Source organism: Bos indicus, chromosome 1 (assembly GCF_029378745.1).
Source record: "Bos indicus isolate NIAB-ARS_2022 breed Sahiwal x Tharparkar chromosome 1, NIAB-ARS_B.indTharparkar_mat_pri_1.0, whole genome shotgun sequence".
NCBI classification, from domain to species: domain Eukaryota; kingdom Metazoa; phylum Chordata; class Mammalia; order Artiodactyla; family Bovidae; genus Bos; species Bos indicus.
In genome coordinates this window covers 72264622-72280546 of record NC_091760.1, presented here as the reverse complement: position 1 = coordinate 72280546, position 15925 = coordinate 72264622, and the positions used below count along the sequence as shown (strand labels likewise).

The window sequence follows — 15925 nt, the reverse complement described above, 5'->3', positions numbered from 1 at the left end:
TTTGTTATCATGCCTTTTATACATATAAGTCTGTTCAAAACAATTTTAAAATGTATTTGCTTTGGGAAATTTTATTTTCTACAGATAGTAAAAATAATTATCCCTCCTAATTTTGTACTATATGTGTCCTTTTATATATAGCATTTTGTTCTCCAGTATATGTTGATCTTCTTTGGAAATACTCAATCTTTCTGTCATTTGATAGGATAACATACTTCACATTTATTATTGAAAAATAATAGCTGATGTATATAAAGTATTTGGGAGCTCTTTATGGTATCTTTGCAACTTTTCTGTAAATGTAAAAATACTCTGAAATCATGAGTTTATCTTTTTAAGTTAACGTGTAACAGCCAAAAAATACAATGAGATAATAGCCAAATGTCAGAGAATCTGAATATTTGTAGCTTTCAGAGCTTTAATAGTTCCAAGGGATGGCTTGTTAAGAGAATAAATAACTACACTACCAACAGAGTTATCCAAAGGTAAAATCACAGTGGTATTAGTAAGTAGGATAATTGAGATCTTTCACACCAAAGGTCATTATCTCATTTTAATGTGTAAACAAATGGATCTTTAGGTAATTTTACTATTATTGACCTGTAGCATAAAATCTAGTAAAAATGGTGTTTTTTGCTGTGTCAAAATAAGTCCTATTAGGGGGAAAAATGGGTTATCACCTTTCATTGTTCTCATCTCAGTGCCCTTCTCCTCTCTTAAAAAGTGAAAATCAGAACATTATACAGAATAAGATTCTAGGGGGAAATACAGGTATTACAATAAAACTTATGAAAATCACAAAAAGTCAAATTATGAAACTGCCAAGAATTGAATAGATAAATCCAGATGGATATTTTCTGTACAGTGCAAAGAGAAATTGAATTTATAAATTATAAAATATAATTCTACATAGACAAAGGGTTATTGTAATAATGTAACATTCTTCAAAGTAACTAGGATTTAGTAGCACAGTATGTTTTGAAGTAGGAGACTTGAAAGTTTATTCTAGTCATGTCACCTCAGTTTGTCTTTTGATGTCATAATAGTTTTCTAAAACCCTTTGAAATTTTGAAGTAATTTCTGCTCTTATATTCAGTTAGGAATCAGTCCTCTCCTGTTCAGAAGTTCTCTTATTTATTCCAAGTGTCCCTAGCTCAGTATCACACTACACTTGAAAATTGTTTAGAGATTGCATAACCTTGTAATTATAAATAAAGAACTCAGATTGATCTGGTTTAGAATTCTAGTTCTACCACATCCTGCCCTCTCCAGTATTCTTGCCTGGACAATTTCATGGACAGAGGAGCCTGACAGGCTATAGTCCATGGGGTCAAAGAGTCAGACATGACTGAGCAACTAATACTTTTTCACTTTCCTACCACTTACTAGCTGTATAATTGAGCAGTTTACTTAACCTTGATCTCGTTACTCACCTGTTAACACTGATGATGATAGTAGTACTTACTTGAGATGTTTTACAGTGATTGAAAGAATAATATGCATATGCAGCTGGCACTTGATCTTGGCTATTTGTATCATTAGTGTTACTTCATATTTGCTTGAGACAGTAAACCAAGGAACAAGTTTAAAAACAAACAGGAGAGGCTTATTAATAGGGCAGCCTGGTGGGCTGCCATCTGTGGGGTCGCACAGAATCAGACATAACTGAAGCGACTTAGCAGTAGCAGCAGCAACCTCATTTTAGGTTTTAAATATACTTACAAAAGTTTATGTTGAATAGTTTAATAATTCGTTTTGTTTTACATGAGAAGGCTGTGGGTGTGCCTCATTTTGCAGAATAAGTGTATGTATACCTGAGTAATTGAGTATAACATATACATTATAAAATTAATAAAAGTGATTAAAATATTTGTCCCCAAATGAATTTTTAAATCCATATCTTATATATAACTTGATTTTAACATTTTAAATAAATACAATTTTTCTTCTAAAGATCTACTACTTTATACTTTGGATGCATCAGGAGATAATAGAAATAGAAACAGAAGATTTAAGATTTAGAGTCTAGTCCTGCTTTGTGACTCAAATTGTTTAACCTCTCTGAGTTTTATACTCCCTTCATCTATTAAAAATGGGGGCTAACACCTCTCTATTTGAAAGTGAGTTTGAGGACAGATAGCTAGAAAGATGATAAATTTTTAAAATATTGTCTTATATTATTTTTAGAACTTTAAACTTTCAGAGTACTTTTATATTGATCATGTCATTTAAATTTTATGAAAATATGAAAATTATGCTTACTATTTAGAGTGGTACAGAGATACATTGAATGGCTTTTATTTATTTATTCAAGGATAATTGCTTTATAGGATTTTGTTGTTTTCTGTCAAGCTTCAACATAAATCAGCCATTGGTATACATACATCCCCTCCCTCTTGAATGTCCCTTCCATCTCCTCCCCATTCCACCTCTTTAGATTGATAGAGAGCCCCTATTTGAGATTCCTGAGACATACAGCAAATTCCCATTGGCTGTTTATTTTACATACAGTAATGTAAGTTTCCATGTTACTCTCTCCATACATCTTACACTCTCCTCCCCTCTGCCCTTGTCCATAAGTCTGTTTTCTATGTCTGTTTCTCCATTGCTGCCCTGCAAATAAATTCTTTAATACCATCTTTCTAGATTCTATATATATGTGTTAGTAGGCAGAGGAACCAGAGATCAAATTGCCAACATCCGCTGGATCATGGGAAAAGCAAGAGAGTTCCAGAAAGACACCTATTTCTGCTTTATTGACTATGCCAAAGCCTTTGACTGTGTGGATCACAATAAACTCTGGAAAATTCTGAAAGAGATGAGAATACCAGACCACCTGACCTGCCTCTTGAGAAACTTATATGCAGGTCAGGAAGCAACAGTTAGAACTGGACATGGAACAGACTGGTTCCAAATAGGAAAAGGAGTATGTCAAGGCTGTATATTGTCACCCTGCTTATTTAACTTCTATGCAGAGTACCTCATGAGAAATGCTGGGCTGGAAGAAGCACAAGCTGGAATCAAGATTGCCAGGAGAAATATCAATAACCTCATATATGCAGATGACATCACTCTTATGGCAGAAAGTGAAGAGGAACTCAAAAGCCTCTTGATGAAAGTGAAAGAGGAGAATGAAAAAGTTGGCTTAAAGCTCAACATTCAGAAAACAAAGATCATGGTATCCAGTCCCATCACTTCATGGGAAATAGATGGGGAAACAGTGGAAACAGTGTCAGACTTTATTTTTGGGGGCTCCAAAATCACTGCAGATGGTGACTGCAGCCATGAAATTAGAAGACGGTTAATCCTTGGAAGAAAAGTTATGACCAACCTAGATAGCATATTGAAAAGCAGACACATTACTTTGCCAACAAAGGTTCGTCTAGTCAAGGCTATGGTTTTTCCAGTGGTCACATATGGATGTGAGAGTTGGACTGTGAAGAAAGCTGAGTGCAGAAGAACTGATGCTTTTCAATTGTGGTGTTGGAGAAGACTCTTGAGAGTCCCTTGGACTGCAAGGAGATCCAACCAGTCCGTTCTAAAGGAGATCAGTCCTAGGTATTCATTGGAAGGACTGATGCTAAAGCTGAAACTCCAGTACTTTGGCCACCTCATGCGAAGAGTTGACTCATTGGAAAAGACTCTGATGCTGGGAGGGATTGGGGGCAGGAGGAGAAGGGGCCGACAGAGGATGAGATGGATGGATGGACATGAGTTTGGGTAAACTCCGGGAGTTGGTGATGGACAGGGAGGCCTGGCGTGCTGCAATTCATGGGGTCACAAAGAGTCGGACAGGACTGAGTGACTGAACTGAACTGAATACAATATTTATCTTTATCTTTCTGACTTACTTCATTCTGTATAATAGGCTCTAGTTTCATCCACCTCATTAGAACTGACTCAAATTGTTCCTTTTTATGGCTGAGTAATATTCCATTGTGTATATGTACCAGAATTTCTTTATCCATTCATCTGTTGATGGACATCTAGGTTGCTTCCGTGTTCTAGCTATTGTAAATAGTGCTGCAGTGAACATTGGGGTACATGTGTCTTTTTCAGTTTTGGTGTCCTTCGATTGGGTCCTGGCTCAGACGGTAAAGCGTCTGCCTGCAATGCGGGAGACCCGGGTTCTATTCCTGGGTCTGAACGATCCCCTGGAGAAAGAAATGGCAATCCACTCCAGCACTCTTGCCTGGAAAATCCCATGGACAGAGGAGCCTGATAGGCTATAGTCCATGCGGTCGCGAAGAGTCGGACACGACTGAGCGACTTCACTTCTTCTTAGGGTATATGCCCAGCAGTGGCATTGCTCGGTCATATCATTCCTAGTTTTTTAAGGAATCTCCATACTGTCTTCCACAGTGACTGTATCAATTTACATTCCCACCAACAGTGAAAGAGGGTTCCCTTTTCTCCACACCCTCTCCAGCATGTATTGTTTGTAGACTTTTTGATGATTGCCATTCTGACCGGTATAAGTTGATGTCTCATTGTAATTTTGATTTGCATTTCTCTAATAATGAGTGATACTGAGCATGTTTTCATGTGTTTGTTAGCCATCTGTATGTCTTCTTTGGAGAAATGTCTATTTAGGTCTTTTTCCTACTTTTTGATTGGGTTGTTTGTTTTTCTGGTATTGAGTTGTATGAGCTGCCTGTATATTTTGGAAATTAATCTTTTGTCAGTTGTTTCATTTGCTATTATTTTCTCTCATTGCGAGGGTTGCCTTTTCACCTAGCTTATAGTTTCCTTTGCTCTGCAAAAGCTTTTGAGTTTAATCAAGTCCCAATTATTTACTTTCATTTTTATTCCCGTTAGTCTAGAAGGTGGGTCATAGAGGATCTTGCTTTGATTTATGTCATTGAGTGTTCTGCCTATGTCTTCCTGTAAGAGTTTTATAGTTCCTGGTCTTACATTTAAGTCTTTAATCCATTTTGAGTTTATCTTTGTGTGTGGTGTTAGGAAGTGTTCTAATTTCATTCTTTTACATGTAGCTGTCCAGTTTTCCCAGCACCACTTATTGAAGAGGCTTTCTTTGCCCCATTGTATATTCTTGCCTCCTTTGTTAGAAATAAGGTATCCATAGGTGCATGGGTTTATTTCTGGGCTTTCTATCTTGTTCCATTGGTCTATATTTCTGTTTCTGTGCCCATACCATACTGTCTTGATGACTGTAGCTTTGTAATATAATCTGAAGTCAGGAAAGTTGATTCCTCCAGCTCCATTCTTCTTTCTCAAAACTGCTTTGGTTATTTGGGGTCTTTTGTGTTTCCATATGATTAATGAAATTTTTTGTTGTAGTTTGTGAAAAATGCTGTGGTAATTTGGTAAGGATCACATTAAATCTGTAGATTGCATTTGGTAGTGTAGTCATTTTCACAATATTGATTGTTCCTACCCCGAAATGTGCAATCTCTCTCCATCTGTTTATGTCATATTTGATTTCTTTCATCAGTGTTGTATAATTTTCTGTATACAGTTCTTTTGTCTTCTTAGGTAAGTTTATTCCTAGATATTTAATTCTTTTTGTTGCACTGGTGAATGGGATTGACTCCTTAACTTCTTTTTATTTTTCATTGTTAATATATAGTAATGCAAGTGTTTTCTGTGTATTGATTTTGTATGGCTTTTGAAGTTGCAGAAAGAACCTGGACTTTATAGTGAACTTTACCAATTCCTGGCCTCGCCTTTTCCTGGTTGTGTGATGGTGGGAACATTATTCAGTTTCTCATAGCCTCGGTTTCTCCAACCACATAGAAACTGAGCAAATAGCAATTGTGTAACAGATGCTAGTTCTTCCTACTGATGATATAATCTCTAAGATACTAGCCTATTAAATATACACCCAGAGTAAATACTTTTCTTTACAACTAGATTCTTTAGACCTTTTTTTAAAAACCAGTTCTGAGGAGCTATCATGTAATGAAAGTATTATTGAAATGCTTTATAGCTAATTTTATGTTTGTATGAAAAGTCTATGTTCATACTCAGACGCTTTGGAGACATTGTTTTTTGTTAATTATTTGTTACTGTTCCAGTCATGTAAATATAAAAATAAATATAACATTGTTCTTTTCCTCTGAGAGCCTACTATCTGTTCATGCAAGAGAGAGCAGATAACTCCCACATGACATGAGAGGAATTAAGGTTAGAGGTGTATACAGTATAGAGTATCCTGTTGCTTTTGGACAGTGCAGGTTTCACAGAACATATGAGTGTTGACCCTTAAATGATTTGATCATTAGTATAATCTAAAGCATGGCTTGTTACATTTTCACTTTAGTAGTGATCTTAAATACAATAATATATTTGGATTACCTTGATGGACCTTTTTTAACCACACACTATCACTTGACTGCAGTGCCGCTATTCTGTTTGTGTCTTGGATTTTTTGGTTTGTTTGTTTTTGTGTTATTTTCAAATTATTTCACACTTAAAAAGAGTTGCAAGAATTGTACAAAAATTTCATATACCTATGTCTCCCCCAATTGTTAAAATTTTTGCCTACCACATCTTCTTCATCATTTCTCTTCTTATATAATTGAGTATGATTTTTTTTTGTATACCAATTAAAAGGAAGTTTTACTCATGTCTCCTTACCCTAAATATCATATGGGTAAATATGATAAATATGATACTAAATGTCTTCCTGAGAAAGAAAAATATTGCTATAATATAGTGATCTAAAGCAGAAAGTTAGCTAGCCTGCCAGGCTCCTTTGTCCATGGAATTCTCCAGACCAGAATATTGGAGTGGGTAGCAGTTCCCTTCACCAGGGGATCTTCCCAACCCAGGGATTGAACCCAGATCTCCTGCGTTGCATGTGTGTTCTTTACCATCTGAGCCACAAGAGAAGCAACATAATACTACAGACCATAATTCTCTTTTGCCAGTAGCCTAGTAATGTTCTTTATATGAAAAACAAAAACAGCTCCTTTGTCCCATCCAAGACCACAGTTAGTGTTCATGAATCTACTTTAATCTAAAGTAGTGCCACAGTCTTTCATGTGTGTGGCCTTTTATAAGAGAACAGGCTAGTTGTTTTGTAGAATACCTGCAATTTGTGTTTGTTTGATGCATTTTATTAATTAGATTGAGGTCATTTTTTCTCCTTTTTTAATTGTTAATAGACACATAATGTATATTACACCACCTTAACTATTTTAAAGTTTACAGTTCAGTGGTATTAAGTACATTCATATTGGTGTCTATATATCACCATCATCCATCTGCAGAACATTTTATTCATTTCGCAGAATTGAAACTCTGTACCCATTAAACACTGAATTCCCCATTCCCCCCTCTCCCCCTCACCTCCCAGGTGAGGCCTTGGCAACTAGTATTCTACATTCTTTCTCTATGATTTTGACTCAAGTACCTTAGATAAGTGAATCATAACAGTATATGTCTGTCTGTGGCTAGCTGATTGCACTTAGCATACTGACCTTAAGGTTAATCCATGCTGTATACATATGTAGCACCAGAATATACCTTTTTTTTAAAGCTAAATAATATCTCATTTTATGTGTGTATCAGACTTTGCTTATCCATTTGTCAGTTAACAACTCAAGTTGCTTCCACATTTTAGCTATTGTGAATAATGCTGCTATGAACATGGGTGCATAGATATGTCTTCAAGATCCTGCCTTCAGTTCTTTAGAGTATATACCTGAAAGTATAGTAACTAGATTATTTTGTAACTAAATTTTTAGGGGAACCATCATAACTATTTTCCACAGTGGTGTAGCACTTTATATTCCCACCAGTGAAGTACAGTGGTTCCAATTTTCCCACATCTACAGCAACACTCCTTATATTTATTCTGTTTTCATATTGTCAGTCACACTGATGGGTATAAGGTGGCATCTCATTGTAGTTCTGATTTTCAGCTCCCCAGTGATTAGTGATGTTGAACATCTTTTCATGTGTTTATTGGCCCTTTGTATATCTTCTTTGGAGAAATATCTTTTACCCATTTTGAATTGTGTTGTTGGTTTCTTTTGAGTTTTAGAAATTCTCTGTATATTCTGGATATTAGTTCCTTATTAGATACATGATTTGCAAATATTGACTCCCATTCTGTGGGTTGTCTTTTTACTCTGTGGATAATGTCGTTTGATGCACACAATTTTTAATTTTTAGCAAGTCCAAATTGTCTATATTTTCTTTTGTTGCCTGTGCCTTTGGTGTTATATCCAGTGAATCACTGCCAAATGCACTGTCGTGAAGCTTTTATCTTGTGTTTTCTTCTTAGGGTTTTATAGTTTTAGGTCTTTTATTTAAGTCATGGTTCCATTTAAAATTAATTTTTGTATATGGTGTTAGGCTTCATTATTTTGCATTTGGATATCCAGTGTTTCAGCACTGTGTATTGAAAAGACTGTCTTGTTTGCATTGAACGGTCTTTATACCCTTAATAATTGAAAATAATTCGACTATATATATGTGGGATTATTTCTGCACTGTATATTCAATTCCAGTGGCATATGGCTGCCTTTAAGTTTAAGTCATCTAGCTTTGTCAGTTTTAGGACTATTTTGTCTATTCAGGTCCCTTGAGATTCCAAATGAATTTTTGGATGGGTTTTCCTTTTTCTGCAAAAAGACATCATTGTTATTTTGATAGGAATTGTATTAAATCTATAAATTGCTTTGGGTAGTATTGACATCTTAACAGTATTAAGATGTCATGAACAGGGGATGTGTTTCCATTTATTCCTATTGTCTTTAATTTCTTTCAGCAATGTTATAGTTTTCATTGCACAGATATTTCACTCGTTGGCTAAGTTCATTCCTAACTGTTTATTCTTTTTGATACTGTTGTAAATTGAATTGTATTTGTTTTCTTTCCAGCTTGTTTGTATATAGGAATGCAACTGATTTTTGTGTGTAGACCATTTACTGCCACTTTGCTAAGTTTATTAGTTCTAACAGACTTTTGTGTGGTTCCTTCAGAGTTTTCTACATATATGATCATATTATCTGCAAACAGATAATTTTCTTTTTTTCATTTGGGAAATTTACTTCATGCTTTACAGGGAAACAGGAGGGTCAGAGTACCCCTTGTTTTGGCCATTTTTAAAAATTTTGGAAATATGATAACACATTTACAAGAGACTTGGAAAATACAGAACATGGTTATATGTAGTTCCACTACATATTACAATTATTTTTTTGTAGTTAAATTAAGATTTTTAGTTGGAGTTTCAATATCAAAGTCTCAAAAATTAATAGAATGAATATACAGAGAAGTAGAAGGATGCAGTAGTCTTGAAAAGCACTGTTCACCAGTTCAACATAATTAAGATTTATACAGTTTTCATACAACAGTAGGATACATATTCTGTTCAAATTCCCATAGATTATAAACGAGGAGACACTGGAACATATCCAGAGACATAAGACCAGGTGCAAAAAATGGGTGGTCTAAAGATATTGAAATCATACAGAGTTTGTTCTCTTATCCTTGTAGAATTACGTTAGAGATCAGTATCAAAAGATACTTGAAAATAACCCCCATATTTTCAAATACAACGTAACATTTACAAAGAGAGATCTTTGACTTAGCATTGAAAACTTCAATAAAGTTAGAAGACTGAAAAAACACAGGGTGATTAAAGAGAAGAAAGCACTAAATGAGAAAATAATATCAGAGTGGGAAATTAATATCAAAGATACTTTAAAATCTCATGTATTTAGAAATTAAAAGTCTACTTTTAAATGATGGGTATGTCTAAGAAACCATAGCAGGGAAATAGAAAATATTTATTAATGGAATAAAAATTGAAAAGAGAATTTACCAGAATTTGTTGCTTGCAGCTGAAGCTGCTGAATAATTTTTCTTCTTATTTGTTTAATTGACTGATTTTCAATACTTTGTTGGATAGAAGTTGTGAAAGTGGGCCAGCTTGACTTGTTTTTGATATTAGAGGGAAAGTTTTCAGTCTTTCACCATGGAAGTACGTTTGCTGTAGGTTTTTCATGTATGACCTTTATTATGTGGTGGTTTCCTTATATTCTAAGTTAAAATATTTAATACTGTCACATACTTCCTGCATAGATTGAGATGATCATGCTGGGTTTCCCCCCCCACCCTTCTTCTTTATTCTATTGATGTGGTATGTTACATTGATCAGTTTTCCTGTGTTGAATCATCCTTGCAATCCAGTAATAAATCCTACTTGCTCATGGTATATAAACCTCTTAGTATAATGCTGAATTCAATTTTTGTTGAGATTTTTGGATTAGTATACATAAGGGATATTGGTGTGCAGTTTTCTTATAGTGATAATGCTGGCCTTGAAGTATAAGTTGGGGAGTATACCTTCCTCTTCAATTTTGGGGCAGAATTTGAAAAAATTGATGGTAGTTCTTCACATGTTTGGTGGATTTCACCAGAAAAACAGTCAGATTTTAAGGGCTTTTCTTTGTCAGGAGATTTTTGATTACTGATTCAATTCCTTATTATAAAGTATTAAAATTTTCTCTTCATGATTTGGCATTGGTAGGAGTTTTTCCATTTTGTCTAAGTTATCCAGTTTGTTGGCTTACACTTGCTCATAATAACTCCTATAATCCTTTTTGTTTCTGTTGAATTAACAATAGTGTTCCCACTTTCATTTCTGATTTTAATAATTTATTATTCTCTCCTTTTCCCTTAGTCCATCTAACTAAAAGTTTGTCAATTTGTTGATCTTTTAAAAAAAACTATTGCCCTCATTTTCTCTAGTATTTATTTGATTCATTGGTTAATAGTATGTTGTTTAATTTCCACAACTTGGTGAATTTTCCAGTTTGCTTCTATTACTGCTTACTATCTTCATCCATTTTTGACATAAAACATACTTTGTATGACAACTTCCTTACTAAATCTATTGAGACGTAATTGTGGCCTAACATATGGTATATTCTGGAAATAATCCAAATGCACTTGAAAAGAACGTATCCTGTTGTTGGGCAGAGTGTTTCAAATGTGTCTGTTAGGTCAGATTGGTTTATTGTGTCATGTAAGTCATTTTTTTTTGTACTTATCTTTTGTCTGGCTATTTTACACGTTATTTTGAACAGGGCATTGAAATCTTTAACTATTATTTGTAAAACTGTTTACTCTCTTTAATTCTGTCGCTTTTTATTTCATAGATTTTGATGGTATATCATTAGGTACATGAATGTTAATTGTTTTATTTTCTTACTGTATTAAACCTTCTATTAATATGTAATGTCCTTTGTCCCTTATAACTTTTTTTAATTTAACTTTTATTTTATCTAATATTAATATGGTCACGCCTATCTTTTAGTTGCTAGTTGCATGGAATATCTTTTTCTATCACTTTCAACCTGTTTGCATCTTTGGATCTCAATGAAGTCTCTTGCAGAAAACATAGTTGGGTCATGTGGTTTTATCCATTCTGCTTTTTTTTTGATTGGAGGGTTTAAGCAATTTGCATTTAAAGTAATTATTGATAAGGAGAACCTTCTGTCATTTTGTTATTTATTTTCTATATTTATTACAGGTTTATTTCCTGCATTACTGTCTGATTTTTTGTTTGGTTGATTTTTTTATATATGTAGTGAAATGTTTAGATTCCTTTCATTTTTCTTTTTATGTATATTTGTAGCTAATTTCTCTGTGGTTACCATGGAGATTACATTTAACATCCTGAAGTTAAAACACTAAAATTTAAATTTATGTAGTTTAACTTTAGTGATATATGAAAACTCTGCTCCTTTTAAACAGTTACATCCCCACCCCTTTCAGTTGTTTATGTCACAAAATTACAACTTTATACATTATATGTACAAAAACCTAAACTAACAATTTTTAAATGCATTCATGTTTTAAATTATGTAGAAAATGTGAAATTACAAAGCAAAGTTATTATAATATTAACTTCTGGGCTAGTAACTGATTTTAGTTATTTACTGATGTTGACATCACTTCTGTATGAATAATTCACTTTTAGACTAACTTTTAAAATATAAAATTCCAGGCAAGAATACTGGGGTGGGTTGCCATGCCCTTCTCCAGGGATCTTCCTGACCCAGGATCAGGCATGGCAACCCACTCCAGTATTCTTGTCTGGAAAACCCCATGGGTAGAGGATCTTGGTGGGCCATTGTCCACGGGGTGACAAAGAGTCAGACATGACTGAGTGACTAACATGTCCACTTCTTTAAAATATAGTTAAAAAAATATTAGTCTCTTAAATCATATAGATAACAAAAAGTGATGTTACAAAACACTATTAAGATAACAAAGCGTTTCCTTGTATTTATCCTTATTACCAAGGTCTTTATTTCTTCAGACACCTAGAGTTACTGTCTTGTGTCCTTTCATTTCTACATGTAGGATTCGCTTTAGCATTTTTTTCAGGGCCAGTCTATAAGTAATGATCTCCTTCAGCTTTGTTTATTTGAGAATGTCATAATTTCTCCCTCATATTTGAGAGATTATTTTGCCAGTTACTGGGTTCTTGATTGACAGTGTTTTTCTTTGAGCACTTTGAATATACCAGCCCACTGTTTCCTGACCTCAAAGGAGCTCTTGTATATTGAGTCACTTTGTTGTACTGCTTTCACCATTTTCTCTTTGTCTTTCAGCAGTTTGATTTTAATGTGTCTGAGTGTGAATCTCTCCAAGTTCATCCTATCTTGAGTTTTTTCAGCTTCTTTGATTGTTTATATTCATGTCTTTCATCAAATTTGGGAATGTTTTACCCATTATTTCTTCAGATATTCTCTCTTCCCCTTTGGTCTCTCTCTTCTTGGACTCCTGCAGTGTTTGTTGGTCTGCTTAATAATGATGGCCAACAAGTCTCTTTAGACTCTGGTTACTTTTCTTCAGTCTTTCTGTTCTCAGACTTAAGAATTTACATCATCCTGTCTTCAGGTTTCCTAATTCTTCTGCCTGCTCACATCTACTTTAGTGAATTTTTCATTTCAATTACTTTACTTTTCAGCTTCAGAATTTCCTTTTGGTTTCTCTTTAGGTTTTCTGCCTTTTATTGCTTTCTCCCTTTTGTTCATACATTCTTTCCTTGACTTTGTGCACCATGTCCTTTAGTTCTTTGGATATCATTACAGTGGTTGCCTTAAATCATTTGTCTAATAGATATGCCACCAGCTTTTTTTCAGAGACAGTTTCTTTTTTCTTCACTCTCCCTCCTTTGAATGGAACATGTGTTCCTATTTCTTTGCATGCCTTTTGAATTTTTTTGTTGGAAATTGGACATTTGAATCTTATGATTTTTCTGGAAATCAGATTCTCCCCTTTTCTAAAGTTTGCTGTTTTTTTTGTTTGGGGGTTTTTGATTGCTGTAGGCTCTTTGTGCTAAAAATTAGCTTATGAGTTAACCTTAAAATCTTCTCTAATTTTTTTTCTATGCCTGCACCTTCCCCAGGTATGCACAATGACTTTGTGATTTCCCTCATATATGTGGTTGTTTTTGAATATTCTAATCGTCAGTGTCTGATTCTCAAAAGGGGAAAATTATGGGAGGAGACAATTGCCCTTTAAATCTAGGAGTCACTTCAGCCAGAGGGGGAGGAATTTATATTACTTGGGGGAGGCTCAGCAATAATGGCCACTGTCCATGAGGTAGCTAAGAGTTGGACACGACTGAGCAACTTCACTTTGACTTTTCACTTTGATGCATTGGAGAAGGAAATGGCAACCCACTCCAGTGTTCTTGACTGGAGAATCCCAGAGACAGGGGAGCCTGGTGGGCTGCCGTCTATGGGGTTGCACAGAGTCGGACACGACTGAAGCGACTTAGCAGTAGCAACAGCAGCAGCAGCAGCCTCTTTGAAACCTCTGTGATCAGAGGCAGCAATCAGAACACAGATTCCCTATATTTGAAGAACAGGGTCCTTTTTGGCTGCCCCCTTCCTCCCTACTCTGCCCTGGCTTGTGCAGGCTTTGTGCCAGCTGCTGCAGGAACAAATTATGAAGAATGGGAATTGCGTAGCTGCAACACTGCTGAGAATTGAAATTGACTAAATTAACCACAGTTTGACATCTAATAACTTCTGGAAGTTGCAAGCCCTCAATAGACTACAGAATTCCAAAATACTTACGTCACACTGGCAATTGCATTTTGCCAGTACAATCGTCATCTAGGTGGAGAAGCAAATTTGTGGGACTTTTTATTCTGTCATCATTCCAGAATTCGTCCTATTTGTTTTTACAGTCACTTTAACTTATATATATATAGTGGTCACTAACGTGATAGCGTTGAACTTTCAATGCTGTGTGTGCCAAATTAGAATCCGAGATGTACTACTCTCTGGGGTTTGAGTTCTTTATTGGAGAAATACTTGTTTATAATTTAGTAGGAGAGAAAGAGAGCAACATTAAACCAATAATATAATGAAACTTCGACAAATGCTAAGGAGGAGAAATACAGTATACAGCATAAAAGCATTTTCTAAACTAATTTTGGCCTGTTTTTGAATAACTGAATCTTAGAATTATTTTAACACAAAATTTTTAAGATGTAATATTGTTCTCTGAAATTGGATTAGGATGCTGCAGTATGTTAACAGCAGCAGACTTATGAGGCCCTTTATTAATGAAATAACATTCTAAAAGTTGGATGATCAAAACTGTGTTTCTTAAGTCTTATTATTAATTCGTGGGTCATATTCTTTAGGGGTTGGTTAGTTTCTGTTTCTGGTATGTCCTGCCCCTTTCCTATCACCCTCCCCCCATTTCTAAGTGAATCTTAGGATTTTATTATTGTCTAAGTTGAAACATATACAGTGGTATATACTATTAGTAAGTATAATGGATTAGCAATAGGTTTCTGGGGTTTACAACAGTTTTTTGTTGTTTTTAATATCTCACACTCTATTAAAGTAATGCTCAAAATTCTCCAAGCCAGGCTTCAGCAATATGTGAACCATGAACTTCCAGATGTTCAAGCTGGTTTTAGAAAAGGCAGAGGAACCAGGGATCAAATTGCCAACATCTGCTGGATCATGGAAAAAGCAAGAGAGTTGCAGAAAGACACCTATTTCTGCTTTATTGACTATGCCAAAGCCTTTTACTGTGTGGATCACAATAAACTCTGGAAAATTCTTCAAGAGATGGAATACCAGACCACCTGACCTGCCTCTTGAGAAACCTATGTGCAGGTCAGAAAGCAACAGTTAGAACTGGACATGGAACAACAGACTGGTAACAAATAGGAAAAGGAGTACGTCAAGGCTCTATATTGTCACCCTGTTTATTTAACTTATATGCAGAGTACATCATGAGAAACGCTGGACTGGAAGAAACACAAGCTGGAATCAAGATTGCCGGGAGAAATATCAATAACCTCAGATATGCAGATGACACCACCCTTATGACAGAAAGTGAAGAGTAACTAAAAAGCCTCTTGATGAAAGTGAAAGTGGAGAGTGAAAAAGTGGGCTTAAAGCTCAACATTCAGAAAACGAAGATCATGGCATCCGGTCCCACCACTTCATGGGAAATAGATGGGGAAACAGTGGAAACAGCGTCAGACTGTATTTCTGGGGGCTCCAAAATCACTGCAGATGGTGACTGCAGCCATGAAATTAAAAGATGCTTACTCCTTGGAAGGAAAGTTATAACCAACCTAGATAACATATTGAAAAGCAGAGACATTACTTTGCCAACAAAGGTCCGTCTAGTCAAGGCTATGGTTTTTCCATTGGTCATGTATGAATATGAGAGTTGGACTGTGAAGAAAGCTGAGCGCCAAAGAATTGCTGCTTTTGAACTGTGGTGTTGGAGAAGACTCTTGAGAGTCCCTTGGACTGCAAGGAGATCCAACCAGTCTGTTCTAAAGGAGATCAGCCCTGGGTGTTCTTTGGAAGGAATGGTGCTAAAACTGAAACTCCAATACTTTGGCCACCTCATGCGAAGAGTTGACCCATTGGAAAAGACTCTGATGCTGCGA

The 15925-nt window shown here is 35.3% G+C and overlaps 1 protein-coding gene across 15 annotated transcripts in view; it reads left to right on the top strand.

Moving 5' to 3' along the window:
• Positions 1-15925, top strand: part of DLG1 (discs large MAGUK scaffold protein 1) — a 270874-nt gene that overhangs the window by 127844 nt on the left and 127105 nt on the right. The window lies entirely within an intron of this gene.